This window comes from Elephas maximus, chromosome 24, assembly GCF_024166365.1.
Source record: "Elephas maximus indicus isolate mEleMax1 chromosome 24, mEleMax1 primary haplotype, whole genome shotgun sequence".
Classification (NCBI taxonomy): domain Eukaryota; kingdom Metazoa; phylum Chordata; class Mammalia; order Proboscidea; family Elephantidae; genus Elephas; species Elephas maximus.
The window spans coordinates 7,402,052-7,420,026 of record NC_064842.1 but is presented as its reverse complement, the minus strand read 5'-3'; positions in this window follow the sequence as shown (position 1 = coordinate 7,420,026).

The following is a 17,975-nucleotide window of genomic DNA, read 5'->3' as shown; positions in this document are numbered from 1 at the left end:
GCAGTTTTATGGTGTCCTACAGGGTTGCCATTAGTTGGAATCAACTTGATGGTAATGGGTTTGGTTTTACTAAATGTGTTCCAAACGTTACAAGTGATTTTAGAAAAGGAAAAGAAAACTCTGCACTTAAAAGCCTCATAAGTTAATTGGAGCTATGAGAAACATAAATAGCAAGAGAAAAATACAAATGCTTGATAATAGGATCTGTGCTGTATGCAGAGAGAATGCTATTGACCAGATGGCTTAAGCTTTACCTTAATGTAACCGATAGCCATGGATTTGTATTAATATATGGAGGGCCATTAATTTATTAGGAGATGTAACCCTGAAGTATTAAATAAGAAGTTGTAACCTGTGACTCCACACATACCACCACCATTTTGAGGGCATTTCGGCAGCCATCCACGTCATCTGAGAATATGCTGACCCATGTAAAAATTCCATTTGAATCCTGGGTTTTGGAAGCACAACTTCACGTCTTGATCCTCATTTCCTCTTCTCTAAAATAAAGTGGTCAGATTGGAAGATCTTTAAAGTTCCTACTGATTTTCACCTTCTATATTCCTCTTAATGGGTAACCGAAAACGAAATGCAAAACTCCAGATATTCTAGTAGATTTACATTTAGATCTCTGAAAAGTCCTTATGGGCTCAATTTTTTAAAATTATTTTTTTGAGTGGCAAAATACCATGGAGAATTCCATATGAAATTCTCCCACTAAAATAACTGGTTTTAGAGGTGTGCACTGTCAACCTTGTGTCTCCAGGACAAGTTTGGGTTAACTATCGTGACATTATTTTAGGATCAGAACAATCAAACTCAAGTTATACAGGCACAGCAGTTTAATAGTTGTAACATATATGCGACACTTTTCGTTAAACTGATTACTCCTATAAAATAATTGCCAGAGGCTCAGAGCTATCGTTCCAAGTATTGGAAGTGTTTTGGTTAGGTAAAGGAGCACTCATGGTCCACACAAATGTTTCCATGTCTGGGGCTACCAAGTTATTTCTAAGGGTACAGTTGAATTAACCACCATTGAGAGCCTTGAGCCAACAACAGTCCTTTAAATGGCTCTGGGTGGTGCAAATGATTAACCTGCTCAGGGGCTAACCAAAAGGTTAGAAGTTCGAGTCCCTCCAGAGGCACCTCAGAAAAATAGGTCTGGTGATCTACTTCTGAAAAATTAGCCATTGAAAACCCCATGGAGCACAGTTCTGCTCTGACACACATGGGGTCGCCATGAGTAAGAATCAATTGGGTGGCAACAGCTGTGAATGGTAGAACTCGTATTTGTAAGCTCCAGGTTCCAGCATCTTTTAGCTTGACTGATGCTACTTCAACCAGTAATACCAGAAATATTCACTGAGTGCTACCAGTGGGCCAAGAACTGTGCTAAGCATTTAACATATCTTACTTCACACTCCCAATGATACTATGAGGTACATACTGTTATTATCCCTACCCTACAGATGAAGAAACTGACAATTAGGTGGTGAAGCAGTATTCCGAAGACATACCTAGAAAACAGTGAAGCTGAAATTGGAAGCCGGTTAGTCTGGCTATGCACTGATCACTATACAGTGATTTTTTCTGCCCATCCTGCAATCTTCCAGAGGACCGAGATTATTTTATGTGGCCTTGAATAAATGTACTTTGTGTGGTGGGACGATGGGCGTGAAGACCAAGCAGTTTGTGCAATAGCGGCAGGGGGTCGGGAGTGATGGGAATTGTTCGTTTTCATTGGCTTTAGCTAATTGTATTTAATTGCAGCCTTACTATGATTTTCTGGCAAAGGGCACCTATGCTGGCCTGCCATATCACTCGAAGCAGGGATGTGGGCGAGAGGCCTAGCATGCACCGTTCCTTCAGAACCTTCACTTGCAGACACAGACATGCATCATCCAACCCAGGTCTGAACCGTGAGTTCAGAAGCCGTTTTCATTATTTAAATTTCTGGTCTGCAGTGTTGTATGAAATACTGTTAAGATCTCTGTGCTGTAGGGTCTGTGCAATATCAACACACAGCTAAGCCTAAATCTAAAGCGACGGTGCGTCATAATTTATATGACTGCCTTCCTCCACCCCACCCCCAGTGTTGTTAAAAATAATGAAATAGGGAACCAGCCCTCTCAGGGAATGTAACAGGCCAATTTATGATTCTAATTCTCTGTTTGGTCATCTGAAATGTACTATTTTAGCAGTTCTCTACCTTGAACAGCTATTTTTTAAAAGCATTTCCTACTTGCATTACCGTTCATAAATGTTTCGGCTTGAAAGAGAAAATGTGTCCTTCAAACAAGTTTTTCTTTCAGGGCTACTTCTGTGCATGAATTCCTCTGTGCACTGACTACCCGGCATTTCCTGTTATCATGTTAGGGTTCAATTCATTACCCCTGATCATTATTCAATTTGGTGGGCTTTGAGCATCCGAGTAATTGAAAGCTATGCAAGTATTATAAATTATATTGTCCACGTTCGTAATCCCAGTTTTAGAGTTTATAGCTTTACTGTAAAAATTCACTGTGTTGGAACCTGACATACAAGGTCTTATATGGAAAACAAACTAATTTATAAATACATTTTTTTCCCTAACCCAAATGCTGTATTTATCAAATCTTACATTTTTCATTTATGGTTTTCACTGCCACTTCAAGACCAATGGAAAGAATATTTTACAGGTTCACTTATTCATTCTTTTTTTTTTTTTTTTGCAACACATATTTATTGAATGACTATTATTTTTATGACAGTGGGAGCCTGGGGGTTGGTCAGCCTATTCTCTTTAGAAGAGTGAAAGGGAAAGCAGACTTTGCAGCCCATTAAGTTAGGACCTCCACCTCCTGATGCAGTTCCAAAAACAAAACCCCCAGATCCTAAGTAGCCCTGCCTCTGTAGGGCCAGGAGGACTGGAAGATTCTCCAGCCTTCTGGGGGGAGGTGCCCTGTTCTCAGCTGTGCATATGAATCTGGAAGTAAACTTGTTGATGAGGGTAATGGATTTTAGGCTAAAAAACTGAAAGGAGAGAAACAGAGTAAGGAAGGGAGGGAGGAAGAGAGAAGAAAGACGAAAGGAAGGAAGGAAGAAAAGAAGGGATGAAGAAAGGAATGAAGGAAAGGAGGGAGGGAGGGAGGAAGGAGAGAAGAAGAAGAAAGAGCCAAGAGCCTGTGGTTGGCGTCCCTAGCTAGTGAGAGCCTGAGCTGGAAGGCAGCCTCCAGCCAGTGGATGCAAGTCTGGTGGGGCTTTTACCTTTTCCAGCACTGCGTCTGCATTGCTGAGTTGGTTGATTGATTTTACCACGATAAAAACAGCTTCACCGATTTTTCTTAATTATAATAGCAACTCTCTCCATCATCCTTGTAAAAGCCGAAATGATGGACGAGAGCATTGTTTAGAGTAGAAAGTGGAAATCTGCTGCAAACACATTCGTTCAATAGCATTTATGAAGCACACCTTCCGTGTGATTCAGGCCTGGTAAACAGTGGTGAATAACACAGATGTTCCCTGCCCTTATTCAGCCTAATATTGGGTGGAAGACACAGAGAATAAATAAGAAAGCAACAATGATTATAAAAAAACCAAAACCAAACCCAATGCTGTCGAGTCAATTCCGACTCATAGAGACCCTATAGGACAGAGTGGAACTGCCCCATAGAGTTTCCAAGGAGCGCCTGCAGATTCGAACTGCCAATACAATCTCTGTGTATTGTCTTGCAGCTTGCCTTTTCAACATAAGCATTCCGTGTAAATAAGTGCAAAATGAGGGCTTTATATTTTCTGAATATATCACAATTTTAAAAAATCCGTCTTCCATTGGTGGATATTGATTTTGATTTTTTTTGTTTTAATACATATTGCTGAGATGGACTTCCTTTTATATATCCCCTGCGGGTACATTTGCCATGATTTCTTAGTGTAAATACATAGAAGTGGCTTTTTTGGGTCAAAGAGTAGGCACATTAAAAGTTTTGACACGTGCTGTCAAAATACTGTATGAACCCTTGTACCAGTTTATATTCCTACGGCACCTCACTCAAGTGGGGGCAGACTGGAAGAATTATATCGGAGTAGGCTTTGGAGTCAGATTTCTTGGGTGCAAATCACAGCATTTATAAGCTGTGTGACTTTGGCAAGCCACATCACCTCTCAGCATCTCAGTTTCCCCATCTAGAATGTGGGCACGATAACTTACGGGATCGTTGTGAAGATTAAATGAGATGATCTATGATAAGCATGTAACAAGTACGTGGCATCATTAAGTACTCAATAAATATTAGCTATTGTTATTACTTTCCCTATACCTTTGCCAGGAGCCCTATGGTGCAATGGTTTAGCACTCAGCTGCTAATCTAAAGGTTGTTGGTTCGAGCCCATCCAGTGGCTTCACAGGAGAAAGACCTGGCAATCTGCATCGGTAAAGATTACAGCCAAGAAAACCTTATGGGGCAGTTCTGCCCTGTCCAATGGAGTCACTGGGAGTCAGGGCAGCACCCAAAAACAGCGTATTGTTTTCAGTACAGGAGATTGTACTTTTTCTAAATATTTAACATTTTTAAATTATAAAAATAATACATGCTAAAAATGCATGTTTATAGTAAAGAATATTTCAAATCATATTGAAGGAAATCCAGACGTTAGAGAAAATCGAATGAGAAAGTCCTCTTTCACCTACATTTCCATCCTTCACAGATAATCTCCTAAAACTGTTTTTTAATTGCCACGGTAACTCTAAATTTAAATACCTACACCTGCCATTCTTGAATGATCAACATCGGACAAAATTTCCTGACAGGCCATTATGAAGGAAGAGGAATTTAACTTTCCTCTCCTCTATATCCGCCAGACTTTGGTCAGTTTTTGTTTTCCTGTTCTTCTAACAACAGCATTTCGTATTCAGCGTCTACCAGCTGTGTTGTTAGAAACCTAGTTGAACAACATTCACAGTTCCCTTCTCGAGTCGGCTTCCCTAAAATCCACTGAATTAGATAAACCGTAACTGCAGTGGTGCCTTCAGGGCTTGTGTTTCTTGTAGTCATAGTGTGCTCAGTCGTTCTGGTTTTCCTGGGACAGTCCAGGTCGACGTTTTTGTTTTGGCATAGTTATCAATAGCACCTTTATTCACTTTTGGAGCCCTGGTGGTACAGTGGTTAAGAGCTTGGCTGCTAACCAAAAGGTAGGCAGTTCGAATCCACCAGCCACTCCTTGGAAACCCTATGGGGCAGTTCTACTCTGTCTTATAGGGTTGTTGTGAGTCGGAATCCACTCAATGACAATGGGTTTGGTTTGGTTTTGGTTTTATTCACTTTCAAAAGTATGTTGGATGATAACTTACTTGTTCACCAATTCATAGAAAGTATATGAATGAGCAGCAGGGTGCAGAGACAAGCATCTGTAGCACAAATGTGGCACACCTACCTTTCTCAGGATCGATGCTGCTGGTAGTCGAAGGCCTGAGAGCCTCCAGTGGTTCCTTGGCCACCAGGTCCTCTATTCGTTGTTATTACTGAGTAGCTAAAGAGATTATGGGAGTCCCTGCATGGGGCAAACGTGTCATGCACTCAGCTGCTAACCGGAAGGTTGGAGGTTCAAGTCCACCCGGAGGCGCCTCAGAAGAAAGGTCTGGTGATCTGAAAATCAGCCGTTGAAAAGCCACGGAGCACAGCTCTGTTCTGACTCACACGGGACGGGGCACGGCTGTGTTCTGACTCACACGGGACGGGGCACGGCTGTGTTCTGACTCACACGGGCTCATCAGGAGTCGAATCAGCTGGAGGCTGCTGGTTTAAAGAGTACGCTGCCTCTGCTTTCTAAGGTCTCACGTGTCTTCTCGTGGGCCCCCATACAGGACGATGTCCCTTTGAAGATTTTATCTAAAGGGTGCCCCTGATGTCAGGGCGCCGTTATATTTAAAGCAGTAGTTCACTAAGCAAGTTTGACATGGTCGAGAGAAGAAGAATCTAGTTCATCCCATGAAGATTGGCTACCATCCTGGAAATTTTATTTTTTTAATTCCTCTAGTGGTTAAGCGTTCAACTGCTAACCAAAAGGTCAGCAGTTCGAATCCATGAGCACTCCTTGGAAACCCTACGGGGCAGCTCTACTCTTTCCTATAGGGTAGCTATGAGTCGGAATCGAAGAAATGAAGAGAATAATAGTAATAATAACCTCATAACCCATTGCTGTCGAGTAAAACTCATATTCTCCACGTCCAGCTTAAAAAGTCAACGATTACCAATACGATTGCGCGACCCAGTGTTCTCTGTTCGTGGATACCTCCTCACGACCCCAAAATCCTTTCTCAGCTCTAGGCAACCCTTCTGCTGAATGTAGTGTTTTTTATAGTTACAGAGTGTAATGTATAATACAACAGGTAGTATTGCTTTCTTGCTTTTAAACTTTACATAAATGTTGTTGTGGTTGTCATTTTTGCTTAACATCTTATTTGGGGGAGTCATCCAGGATGACTCCAGTAGGATAGTTGATACCTCTTTTCATTATTCTATGGCATTGCCTTATATGAACAGGAACAGACCACTATTTATTTATCCTACTCTTTTTGCTCTTACAAACTATGCTCCTATGAACATCTTTAACCATGAGTATAAAGAACAAATTGACTTGCAAAATGATTGTACGAATTTCTTCTCCCACCAGTGGTGAATAAGAGGTTTTATATCATTGTTAAGTAATTTATTTAACTTGAGAAATCAGACAACTGACAAATATTACAAATAAGACACCTGTCTTAGGACGCCCTGTATGGTGCAAATGGTTAATTTGTTTGGCTGGCAACCAAATGGTTAGAGGTTTGAGTCCACCCAGAGAACTCAGAAGAAAGGCCTAGTGATCTATTTCCAAAATATCAGCCATTGACAACCCTATGGAGCATAGATCTACTCTGACACTCCTGGTGTTGCTGTCAATCAGAACGCACTCAGTGGCAACTGGTCCCAGGTCAATGAAGGTAAATACAAAGAGATATAAATCCCAGCAATCAGAGCTGCGGTAGTAGAGTATACATGTACAGTGAGATTCTTTACAGGTACCTACATTTATTGAGGAGCCCTGGTGGCACAGAGGTTAAGTGCTCAGTTGCTAACTGAAAGGTTGGCAGTTTGAACCCACTAGCCACTCTGTGGGATAAGGATATGACAGTCTGTTTCAATGAACGTTACATCTTTGGAAGCCCTATGGGGCAGTTGTATTCTGTCCAATAAAGATGCTATGAGTCGGAACTGACTGGGTAGCAATGGATCTATAGCAAATGCGAGTTCTGTTTGAGGAACCTTGGTGCACAGTGGTTAAAGTGCTTGGCTGCTAAGGAAAACGGGTGGCGGTTTGAACCCACCAGTGATCCGAGAGAAAAAATGTGGCAGCCTGCTTCATAAAGATTTACAGCTTTGGAAACACTATGGGACATTCTATTTTGTCCTATAGGGTCGCAATGAGTTGGAATCAACTCCACAGCAGTGGGTTTGGTTTTTGGTTTGACTACATGCCAGTATTGCCCTAGTCAGTAGGAATGCTGAAGCGATTAAGACAACTAGAGTTCCTAACAGCACAGTTAGCAAATGCTGGAGGAGTTCAGAGGAAGGGAATATTATTTTCAACTTCGGTGGGGAGGGGAGGCTAGACAGCAAAGGCGAGAACAGAGGTGGAGAGAAATTGGAGAACATTCCCAGAAGAAATGTTGTGCATGACCTGAATATCCCTGGTGGTGCAGCAGTTATGAGCTCGGCTGCTTACCAAAAGGTCAGCGGTTCAAATTCACCAGCTGCTCCTTGGAAGCCCTATGAGGCAGTTCTACTCTGTCCTATAGGATCATTATGAGTTGGAATCGACTCAATAGCAATGGTTTTTTTGGTTTTCTTCCTCCTTCTTTGCACCTTCTGTGGAGTGGTGAATATATACCACATTGATGAATTCTCCAATTATTAAGGAAGACAACTCAGAAATGAAAATGTTTCGTAAATGTAAATACGTGACTCCAGGATTTTTTTTATTATTATGGGAAAACTTAGATATCTGAGATAAAATATATTATTTAAGTAAATACGCTTTTCAATATTCTAAATGTTCTTTAAGAAAAATCCAAGCCTTCTATGCATAGATTTTGTTTGCCAGAGAAAAAGGACTGTTATAAGAAGATATAAAAGCTACTTATTTTTTATGGGGCTTCTGCATCAATCTTCTATCCATAACATGATCTGGCGACATAAATTTTAGCAGCTCGTGTCTGTTTCACCTGCTGCGGAACCAGGCCTGTCCTGCAGCAACACCCTGCTGCGGAATTGAGCTATTTGCTGGCGCCATAAATAAGCAAGGGTGTCATGGCCGTTTTCATTTGACTGAGCAGTAATGGAGTTAATTATACTTTCAGTCTCTTTGTTTTTGATCTGTGTTTCCAAAGTCATCTAAGCTTTTGGGAGTGCTGCTGTCTTAACTCTTTCCTTGTTGGATGGGATTTTGTGGCGTTGGTGATTTCACAACTAGAGATATTATTGCTCTCTTTAAAATTTCCCCCTGTAATTTGTAATCCTGCAGGTCGTGCTTCATACTCATTCTTCCTCAAAGGAATGTGGGAACTGACAACATTGTTGTGCACTTGACAGATAAATTGTCATCTTGTTATTTTACATACATTCTGGGGGAGAAAGAACAGTGCCTTTTACAGTGTCACCTAAGAGTTCGACACAGAAGTCAGGAGTGATTTAGAATTTTCTTGAGTGTCTTTGCTGGGATTATGAACTATAATTTCAACGCAAAAATGGTCCCTTGGTTTTTCTTCCAGGCTATTATTTGTTGATTAATGAACACACATGTACATGCATATATACACACCACACATATATCGAGATCAGACTAATTTTTTATCTTAGTAATATTCTTATTTAAGCCTGCATCTGCACAATCTGAAATACTCAGATAATTGAATCAATACGGATTCTTTGGCTTTAATTAATTCTACACTTAATTTTTTATGTTGATAGTCTCTCATTTCCCTGTCAACTAAGATGCGACAGAAGAAATTGAGAAAAAAATATTTCTATGTTTTATTTTTATAACAAGTATTGAGATATTTGGAAATAAGGAGATTTTAAATTTTGGGGTGCATCAACTGATGGACAATCTGGATGGCTAAGCCGCAGGGAAGTCAGCACAACTATTCTCATATATCATAGATACATATATATACACATACTATGCAGTAACACAATAAAATAAATTTACAGTTTTATGGTTTAAGATGTGATTTTGCTTTTTAATAGGTCCAACTCTTTTTTTTTTTTTTTTTGGTAACGTTCTCTTGGTAATGAACAGCTTCACACAAAAGCTTTCTGATCGGTAATAGCTCTTACAGGTTGAGATTTGTTTTCAAAGGTGATTACAAAAATTCCTAAGCTGCTTATTTTTATTCAAACTGAAAATACTTAAGATAGACTGGCATAAAATTATTTCATACTGTCTTTTCTCTCCTGTAGAAATAACTTTTACTATTCCCTGTGCTGTTACCGTGATTGCCATCATTCTTACAAAGAGCTTATGAGTCAATTATTTTTCATCCCACAAAGAACCAGGTTAGATGCAGTACGCTACAAACAGGAACCCATAAACACAGAAGGATTTTGATGAAACCTTGGTGAGGAGTTGAGCGGAAGTCCACTGTAAGGCAGAAGAAGATGCCCTAATTTTCAGCCTGAGGTTTTCCGTAAGGAGCTGACGTAGTTCCTCCAACAGGCAGGAGTGTGGCAGGACTGGGATGAATTGGTTGTCAAAGACTTTCCAAGGAGCTGCAGAGGGTGCTATTCCTCTCCTGGATCCTGAGAGACAGGCCCACTAGGCTTCTTTTCTCCTTTGTGTATTGGTTCGAGTTTTTCTTGGCGACTCCATTACGCTGATCCTAAACTTGCTACAGCAAGCTCAAGTGCTGCTATGGCAAAATCTCTTTGCAAACTGATAGAAAAGTCACTGAAGGAAGATTCTGCACCCTGCCGTAGGACATACCTGTTCAACGAAAACCTCCCAATATTAAAAAAAAAAAAAAAAAAAAGAGGCAGCAGAGATAGTGAAGCAGTATTTTGTACTCGTTTAATGAACACATTTCAACCTGATCTAGATTAAACTGGCACTGCTCAGGGGACACAGGTTCTGGGAGGGCTGCTGTGAAAACTGGGAACCGATAATGGTCATGACCGAGCGGCAGGAGAGCCCTGACTAAGGTCAGTGGGCTGTACACATGAAGAGTGCGGGAATGGCCAAAGATTTGTTACCTATGTATTTCCCACAATTAAAAAATAAAAGCAATAAAAAGATTAAATTGGCTTTGCTGTTCAAAAATCAACGCAAGAAAATGCACTCACACAGAACAACTCCGGGAGCAGGGGTGAAAAGCAAGACCAGTCTAACCCACACACCAACCGACAAATAAACCCAAAACCAGTCTCTCCAGAAGCCGCTGACATGTCAGCCTCGGGGGTACTGCTTTAGCGAGCACGACTCCCACCCTCAGCTTCGCCGGAAGAATCACCGTGCCATCTGACTCATCTCTGGCTTTTAGGGAAATTGTAGAAGCTAAAATCCCAGTTTCCTGATTTTCTGAGCTGACTAAAATGCCACCTAAAAAGAAAGTAGACATTATATGTGTGTTCTCTGAATGCTACAGGAATTCCACACTTAAAAGTGTATTTAACTGAGAGTGGCCTTTTGCTAAGGAAGGTCACATTTTCTTCTCCGAGGTCTTTCAGGCTCCCCAACCAGTTTGCATATTGAGCTTCCCAGGACTGTTTTCAACTACCTGGAGCACCTGAGCGTGAAGAACAGCGTTTTCGACGCCTTTAGCTACAAATTGGCGCGCAGATGGGCTCCCGCGGTCTGGTGGGGAGGGGCACACCCCTTAAACCCGGTCTGTTTATTACGGAGGAACTTCTGATCAAGTTTATGGTGTTAAAGACTCCAACATATCAACTCCTTTGAAGAGCAGGACAAGCCACTGTAAATATGAACCATCAAAGCATTAGCCATTTCAATGAAATGAAGCAAATCAATTGTTTTTTAGAAAGGTGCCTTTCACATCTCCTTTCTCAGGCTCTGAGTTTCTGTATCAAGTTCACACTAATGCAATTTGTGCTAAAGGAATTTTAGCTCGGAATCTTGGAAGGTCAGTGACTCAGCCAGTAAGCCATGATTCCCCTAAATCTGTGCCAAATAATAAATTTACTCTTGAAAGCAGTTTAAGATCATTCAGTGCCATTAGGATTAGGGTTAAAACTAAAAAGCTAAACTAATTGCGGTCACTCAGCTTGTGAATTTGCTTCCATCCATCAGCTGACTTTTATAGCATATGACATTAATTGTTGTTTCCCCCTGAAATGTGTTAAGGCTTATTATAGTTTACATATAAGTGTCAGTTGCGTGCAGGTTTAGATACAGTATTTGTTTAAATCAAAACACCTTTAGTTAATTTATTGCAATTTTGTGTTTTGTAGAATCATTTCAGCTACAAAGAGGATGCTAAATGAGGTTCCTGAATAAACCAGTAGGATAGTACTTCCTATATTGCTTTCTGATTATTGTTTTTAATACATTAATCAAGCGCCTTCTATGCGGCAAAGACAGGCGCTGTCCCATGTTGCCCCATTGAGTAGAAACATGATCCATCTCCATACAAAGTGGGCTTTTGGAGATCTGGGGTCCTATATCATAAATATGCTCACACAAAAACCAAGCCCCTTGCTATCAAGTCAAGTCTGACTCACAGTGACCATATAAGACAGAGTGCAACTGCCCCATGGGGCTCCCAAGGCTGTAATATTTATGGAAGCAGATTGCCACATCTTTCTCCCACTGGGCAGTTGGTGGGTTCGAACCGCCAGCCTTTTGGTTAGCAGCCCAGGGCTTTAATCACTGCATCACCAGGGCTGCTTTTGTTTAGCAAAATGTATGGCATATCATAGATCCTCAAGAGCTTTCTGTTAAATACAAACACAGAAGTTTAAGTCTAAATGTAAATTTATGTAGGTAGTTTTTTAAAACTTTAACCCCTGGACTGAAGATTTGAAATCGAAATATAACACCAATGTGTTACAAAATTTTTTAGAAGTAAATGTTACTATTTAATTGGGAAGAGACAGAGATTTGAGGAAAAAATTTGGCCTAAAAAATTTATTTGTATTTAAAAAGTTATTAAGTATAAAAATTCTACCAGCTGGTAGGTGGAAAACTTCCAGCACTTCTCTGAGGTGAGACAGCTTGTTAATTAAACCAGGTGATGAAAATCAGAGCACTTCACCCATAGTCAAATAATTCTCTTTCTTTAAACGGGTTAGATGTTAGTTTTGTGCACAACTTATCGACACAGGTAGCGGGGACAGAGGGAGGTTGCTTTTATTAGGACCCAAGGCGCTGCAAGGCGCTGCACAAGGTTCTGCAAAGCATGGCATAGACTTTGAAGATGACAGGTTCTCGGCCATCAGTGCATTCAGACTTGTTCGCCTGGAGACGGAGAGTAAACAGATCATTTTCACACAAGTCAAGCAGATGAAGGCGGGCGAGGTGTAAGGGCTAGTGGCACAATCCAGTCAGAAAAAATTGCAAGGACAAGGAGCTCTGATGGCGAAACGGTTAAGCTTTCAGCTGCAAAGTGAAAGGTTGGCAGTTTCAATCTGCCCAGCGACTGCAGGAAAAAGGCTTGGCGATCTGCTCACTTAAATATTACAGCCTAGGAAAGCCTATGGGTCAGTTCTGCTCTTTGCACGGGGTAGTTATGAGAAGAAATTGAGGGGACGGCACCCAACAATAACCACCCTAGCTACACAAGAAGCTCCTGGCATGGCAATAATGGTAAAAGAACTGCAAGGGCAAAAAAGCTCAAACTGTTAAGCTGGTGTGACTCGTCGGCAGTGGGACTGTGTGTGGGTTGCAGGTAAGGTGAGTAGGGTGGTTTTGTTGTGGAATATAAACTCTGGAAACCCTGGTGGCATAGTGGTTAAGTGCTATGGCTGCTAACCAAAAGGTCGGCAGTTCAAATCTACCAGGTGCTCCTTGGAAACTCTACGGGGCAGTTCTACTCTGTCCTGTAGGGTCGCTATGAGTCGGAATTGACTCGACGGTAGGGGGTTAATACCTAATACTAAAATGCTAATAGATTTCAAGGCAAAGAGGAAGCAATCGGACCTTTGCACAGTACCTGACAACAACATTTTATTCCATGTCTCTCACGTGGCTCATACAGTCAAGCGCTGACCACCAGCCAAGGTTTGAACCCACCCAGAGGCGCTTCAGGAGACAGGCCTGGAGATCTGCTTCTGAAAGGTGACAGCCCTGAAAGCCCTATGGGGCAGCTCTGCTCTTCACACACGGGATCGCTGTGAAACCAAGAACCAAACCTACTGCTGTCGAGTCGATTCCGACTCATAGTGACCCTATAGGACAGAGTAGAACTGCCCCGTAGAGTTTCCAAGGAGTGCCTGGCGGATTCAAAGTGCCGACCTTTTGGTTAGCAGCCGTAACACTTAACCACCACGCCACCAGGGTTTCCGGGGTTGCCATGAGTCGGAATCAATTCGAAGGTAACTAACAACAACAACGTTTTAGGCCACAGATATTAGAAACACAGGAAAATTAATTATTTGGGGTGGAAGTTAGAACAAAAGCGGCCTAGAAGAGAAGGATGGATTCATTTAATTTTCTGTCCTTTAAGTCTGAGGAGTCTCTGAGAGATCCAAGTGGAAATATTCAGTAGATAGTTTGCGGACTAGGAAAAAAACTCAGAATAGAGAATTTGGAAGTCGTTCTCTAGGTCTGCCCCTAAAGCGCATGCTCTTTTTCAGCCCCAAATGCTCTGTGACATTAAGTCATGCAGGAATTCTTCGTTTTTTTTTTTTTGTTGTTGTTTCCCCAAATCTATATCTAATTAGTGTCTATGCTTTAGATTATAGCTTTCTTAGAGCACAGTGATTTATAATTTTTTAGATATTGTTTTGTAGGGAAAAAATCATAGTGGCTAAGTTGAATATATAAAAATACATATAAATGTGTAAATAATTATAGTTGCCATTGAGTCGATTCTAACTCAGAGCGACCCTATAGAACAGGGTACAACTGCCCCATAGAGTTTCCAAGGAGCGCCTGGTGAATTCAAACTGCTGACCTTTTGGTTAGCAGCTGTAACACTTAACCACTACACCACATAGTGGCTAAGAGAAGAGGCACTTCTGAGATGGAATTTCAGCTCTCTGACTTTCTAGCTGTGTGACCCTGGGCAGCTCATTTAACTTCTCTGACACTCAGCTTCCTTAACTGTAAGATGAGATTATCACTAGCTGAACTGTAGTGCTGTCATGTAGATTATGGGAAATGATACATGAAGTGATTGACAGACGAGGTGACATTTTGCAGTAGCTTAATAATGGCTTAATAATGGCTTAATAATGTTAATAAGACAAGCATTGCTGAGCAGTAGCACATACTAGACATCATAATTGGTCCTTTAGATAACGCTTTCTCATTTCTTACTCACAAAAACCCTGGGAGATAAGAATTATTATTTCTGTTTTATAGAAAGATAAGTGGTCAATAGCTAATAAATTGTAGAGCCAAGATTTGAAACCAGATTTCAGATTTCTTAAGTCTGGTGTTTTGTCTTCTGTCTGTGGCACCTGGGGATTGCGGGCCAAGAGTTCTTATCTATTTCCACACAGCCTCCAGTTCTGCACCATAGAGAAGGATGCTCTATGCAGGCTATTTACTGTTCTCCTGCTATATGCTCCCATCGCCATCAAGGCAATTCAGACTCATGGCAACCCTATAGGACAGAGTAGAACTACCCCATGGGGTTTCCAAGGAGTGGCTGGTGGATTTGAACTGCTGATCTTTCGGTCAGCAGCCAAACTCTTAACCACTGGGCCACCAGGGCTCTGCTAGTATATGCTAGACACTGTCCTATGGACTGAGAATAGAAATGATCCTCTCTTTGCCCTTGACATCTTGGCAAAGCAAACATGTATACAGTTAACTACAAACATGTATACAGTTAACTACAATGCAGTGCAGCCTGTGGTCAACCAGAAGTAGAAAAGGAAAAGAAAGTGTGGCATGCTGAGGAAGGAACAGTTTCTCTTGTTACGTGGCTGGGGCAGAAGGGGAATAAAATCCTGAAAAAAATTTGAAAGGTGGTGAAATCTGAACTGGGCCTATTTTACAGAACTTCAAGCAATATAAGAACAATTATTGGTTCATGTCACCATTAACTTGAGACGGCCATCGCTAGTGTTTTTAGATATCTCCTTCTTTCAGTTTCTTGTCTGAACACTAGAAATAACAGTGCTAGGCTACTTATGGCAATCAATGAACCTATTAAAAAAAAATAATATGACCACTATAAAAGATCCAGATTTTGTAAATTCAAATTTAATGAGTAAAAAACATTTTGAAAAATCAAATAAGCTAGCTCAACTGCCTGAATTCAAATTCCAGAACTACCACTTTCTAGTTATGTGACCATGAGAAGTTACTTTTCTGTTGTTCTGTTTTCTTATTTGTAAAATAAGTTTGTTGTAAAAATTAAATACTAGGAAGAGACAGCATAATGGTAAGATAGACTTTAGAGTTAACCTGCCTGAGTTTGAGTGTTCTTTTGTTAATCGTTTCAATTTTAGAAGACATAATTTTAAATACACAGAAATTCAATTCTTCCCTCACCATTCTTTATATATGCACAGATTTTACTAGCTTATTTATTCTTCGGAGTGAACTTAGAATCATTTTATAAAAGCACAAGAAAAAATACTTTAAAATTTGGATTAAACTTGTACTCATGTACAGTTTAAGAGAAACTGACTATTCAGTCTTGCCGACCAGGAATAAGCAAACTTTTTTTTCAAGTCCTTATCATATCCCGTAGGAAAGCTTTGTAGTTTTCTTCATAAAAGCCTATATCTTGGTTGTTGCCTTCATTTCTTTAATTTTACATGTATTTGTTGCTAATGTGAATGGAATAATTATCTGCCCATTAATTTTCTGATTAGTCCTCTTCTACTGAAGTGCTATTCATTTTTTATATTTATTTTGAAAATATCTGCCTTTGTGAATTTTCTTATTATTTCTAGTCTTTTGGAGAATTTTCTTTGGCTTTTTTTTCCTGGAGCATACCCAAATGCTAACAGGATTTTGCACTTATGACTTCTTTAGAAAGATCCAAAATTATGTTTATGATATTTTATTATTACTTGAAAACATAGTTAAGTTCCTCCAATGTAAATCTGAAAAATAAAAATGAAGAAATATTCTATTCCACAAAAGCTTCAGAAATTTATATTAAAATATTGAAATAAAAGAATTTTAGTTAACATGATCAGTGGTAAATGTAATTTGACTCTTTCCAATAAATGAATGTTTCAGACTTACTGGTGCATTTTTTCTGAATTTTGAAACACTCTAATTCTTTATCAGCCATGTTTTGCTCCTTATAAATTATAGGGAAATTAAAAGTCCATTAAATCGTGTACATCAGCTCAGGCTATTACAGGGTTAGCTGTGGAGGGTGAGCAGCTGCAGTTCTCATCAAGTTTGATTGCTCTGAAGTCTGAATACAAGATTCATTTAATGGTACTTATTTGTCTAGAGAAATAATACTGACCCAGGAAACAATTTGTTCTGAAACAGGTTAATGGCAGGAAATATTAAACTTGCTCCAGAAGCAGCCAGGGGGAAAATCTATAACTAAAGGAAAACATCCGTCTGAGCCGAAAAGACAACATTTCTTGTTAGCAAAAGGAAAACAGTGAAGGTTATATTTCTTTATTATTGACATAGTTAAGGTAAACGTTATTTCCCCCAGCAAACTGAAGTGGACTTTGTGATGTAGTTCTCTTAGGGAAACCTATTCCTTATTTGGGCCTTTTGTTAAAACTATGAACGGTAAGAAAATGCAAATAATGATTATTCTTGAAGACTGTGACTATAAAGGTGTATACGAGAAGAAACCACTGGGTATCTAAGACTAAAAATTTTAAGATTTGGGTTTGTGTATACAAGTGGACAGAGTGGCTGAAACAATGGGCTGAAGCATAACAAGGATTGTGAGGATGGCGAAGGGCCAGGCAGTGTTTCATTCTGTTGTACGCAGGATTGCTATGAGTTGGAACCGCTCGGCAGCACCTAACAGTAACAACATACAAATGGATGAGCCACTCAGCCTTCTGTCCATACACATATAAGGAGAGGGGTTATTTTATTTCTCCCAGGGGGCTCCATAGAGCTAAGTGCATTTTCACTATGTGAAAAATGATAACGGTAGGGAGGATTTCCAAACACTAAAGCTGCTAGGCAGCAATGAAGGGCAGACCACAGGGATGGGTACAAAAACCTGAAAGGATTTCTGATCTTTCGTCATTAAATCGCATAAAGACACTTAGCAATTAAATCAGGGGTAGTAACTAAGTTTTATTTATATAAAGAAAGGTGCCTTCTAGGTTTTCATATTTCTTTGAACTTTTGAAATCATAACATCATGGAACACCAACAGAGCACATTCTACAGGAAGTGAACAGGTATTTTGCAGGTTGTAAATATATTTGATAATGTACAGCATAAGGAATTACTTTTTTAAAACAAAGCATAATTAAGTAATCTCACACAGTAAATTCTGTTATTCCACCAGAGAAAAAGCCTAGCTCCTTTTTGTATTTGGTCCAATATATTCCATTCTGTATAGTTGTCTCCGTCACTGGGTAGTAAAGTAATTTGAGGATACTAAAAGCTTGGCTGTTAACCAAAAGATCAGCAGTTCGAATCCACCAGCCACTCTTTGGAAACCCTATGGGGCAGTTCTTTTTTGTTGTTGTTATTATTATACATAAAATACTGTGATAATAACTGAATATACAGGAGAAAAAAAAAAAAAAAAACACCCAGAAACCAAACCCATTGCCGTCGAGTCAATTCTGACTCCTGGCGACCTACAGGACAGAACACAA